We start from the raw sequence: 3,318 nt of genomic DNA on the forward strand, positions 1-3,318 counted from the left end.
AAGAGGACCTAAATTGGATGCACGGCAATATTAGGATATATTTGTGTTTCTATGATAGTCAAAGCATCGCCCTAGAGAGGTTAATCTAGGTTAACACGTCGTCGGTAATGGTTGGTTTAAGTCGGAGTTTGTAACACAATTGGAACTGATGGTTTTGTTAGGACTGGAATTCATTATTTGATAATCCGGGTTACGAGATACTGTTATCTTATTAGAATTACTTAGCATAGGAGGGTTGTTAGTATTTATGGTACTATTTGTTATATTGCGGATTCGTTTGGGGTGCTATATAAAGTTATACATGTTCAATCGACTTACCTCGGAGTATGCGATTATCGAGAGTAGATAAGATATATCCGATGTTTGTTGTAGTGGAGTAAGATATTTTTACTAGAGATTTTTTTGAAATATAATAATACTTGTCTTGCGGCGGAAAGTTTGATTTTAAGATTGTAAAAAAATAATTTTGGTATGGATCTGATCTTGAAGGAGAAGGCGGGAGCGAAGTATAAGATCTCACGTTTTCTGGAGCTATATATTGCATCTTCCTAATATATTCTTAGCATATTTATATATTCTTAATGTATTTTTAATACATTTCTTAGTGAATTGATATATTTATATATCTTTATATATTTAGTGCTTGATTTTGTGCACACAATTTTATAATAGGATATATTTTAGTAACCTATCTTTTGTCTATCATCAATATTTTTCATATAAACTTTTCCACGCAGTGCCCTAAATTATAGCAGCAAACATTTTATATATACCATATTATTCCATTTTTCAAGTAATTTGTTATAATTTAATTCGTAATGTTTCATATTCTTAGGGTAGGTTTAAATTTGATCTTAAAATTCTCGTTCTTCTCCCACGGGTATGAAAAGAATAAAAGCATTTGTTTTACTGTGATATATGCTTGCAAATTTTTCCTTTCATTTCAAAGCAAATCACGTCAAGACTATTTTTGATTTACGATAATCAGGGTGGGGATTTATACATAACGTAAGAAACCAAAGCACTTTTCAAGGAGGTTGTTAATGCAGATGAAAAGAACTGGAATCTGTAAAATTCTCTCGCCCTAGCAGTCGATATCTTATCTATAAGAATATGGATTTTCTTTCTCTGAAAATAATTCAAGGATTAAAACAGGGATTATATTTTTTCTTTATATGTTCTACTCGCTCTTTTGTCTCTTTAGATATACACCTATAGTGGCATGTAGGGTTAGAAATGAAGGTATCAAACTTCTCTAAATTCATCTAAATGGCAGGAAATTCAGAAATATATCACACATGAATTGATGTCCATTCCTTTGTTACACATAGAAAACTGTCCCGCAATTAGACCAAATTCTTATTATTACAAATTGTTGATTGTGACTCTTTCATTCCATATTCGTAAACAGCGCTGGATACTGGTAGAATAAAGGTATGTTTCTCGTAACCTCACATTCATATATGTTAACTAGTCGTAGATTTTTACGGATTTCATGATTTCATGTTAAGAACATTCTCAACAATCATTCAAGTCAGTTACATACAAAATTTAGAGTTTGTCTCCATTTTGCATTGGAAATATTGATAGCTTTAATATCCGTCAATGGAACGTTGAGCATTCATTTTCATTGTTCGATATTTAGGTAGATATATATATGTGCTCTAGGTGACCTGCTTCAAGATGTATCCCCATATAATGCAATGATGCGTGGAGAATGTCCTGTGAGTTTAATGATACATCACATTTATCATCATATTTATGCGGGATTGTTCATATTCTACGGAAATTGAGGCTGAGAAAAAGAAGAAAATCAAAACATTTGTGTCGATATGGGGTATTGTAATATGATGAAACCTGTTATATAGTGGAGCAATATATCCATGAAATAATATCCACGAAATGCAATACAAACCGAGACAAAGGCCTGGTAGTACATCAAAATAGGGGCGGATGTAAATTTGATAGATTCGAAAAAGAACATACAGAGTAGTTTGAGAAAATGCTCCTATAAAAATAGTAATTTCTTCGATAAAACGCAGCCTATCTTGACTTAATAGTACTCAGGGACATATTGAAACATTACTTCTTCACAAATTCTAACATGTTGCCAGTTGAAATAATCATAAAATGGAACAAGCCCCCATTAATTGTCAAAACTGTGGTCAGAAATATATATAAACGGTAAATGTCAAGAAATTCGTTACAAGAAGGAATCCTTGACCAAAGGCCACCATTCTACAATGAAGCTCAAAATGCAATCGGATACAGTAGAAAACTCAATGAACATGTAAACCATCAAAGGCAGCCCGCCAACGAAATTAACTAAACTGAACGCAATCAACACGCGTCGTAAATGCAACAAATATAGCCACACACTTTCTGAACATCAATCATCAACAACTTCTGTACAAACAATAATCACCACAAACCATTTTTGAAAAGCTATTAAGCTGCAAAAAACAAAGACTGCACATGCGATTTAGAAATAGTAACATACCAAAAGCATGCAACATATAGCTGCAAACTGACGCAGCGCTCCCAGAAAATGCACATCTCCGTTTCAAAAAAATTATTTTAAAGAGCCATTATCTATAAAGTATTAAAAGTAAAATTTGTCACAAGTTTGATGCACCACAGCCCTGGTATCTTTGTGATCAGTACAACATTACCGTACAGGAAAATATAGCCTGTGTGCACATTCCGAAAATTATCTATGAAAAACACAAAGTCCTCGTCTACACGAAAATGAGAGCTAAAGTAAAACAAAACAACTTCAATTAAAGGAATATTTAACAACTGACTGTCCACTATCACACATAAATGCTTTTTTAATATATCCCATGCGAGATACAGAGAACAACCATATAACTATATAGTATAAACAAGAAAAAATAATTCAAAGCACCTAAAGTGAATTTTTGGCAATATTTTAAAAGACGGATCTGGAAATATTTATTTAAATGAATTCAGTCTTGTTTTGAAAAAAAAAGATGTTTCACTTGTTGAAGTGATGACATCAAAATTTGATATAACACATTTAGAAACTTTTATCAGCAAATCATAGCATGCTGAAACATATTTTCATGCTCACGAATATAGTAAAATTTATTTTCTCAAAGTCAGCTTTCTTACGACGGGCAGTAATGTTTGGTCAATTTTAAATTTGTTGCAAGTGAAATTTTTTTGAAGCAGCTGAATTGAAAGAAAAAGAGGATTGCAAGTTTACGCCGTTCTGATAAGCGTTAAAGGCTTCAATGTTGAAGTGAATTTCATGGAATGCATTCTACAATACTCTCGGCCATTGTGTTACATCAA

Source organism: Octopus sinensis, linkage group LG6 (genome assembly GCF_006345805.1).
Source record: "Octopus sinensis linkage group LG6, ASM634580v1, whole genome shotgun sequence".
Classification (NCBI taxonomy): domain Eukaryota; kingdom Metazoa; phylum Mollusca; class Cephalopoda; order Octopoda; family Octopodidae; genus Octopus; species Octopus sinensis.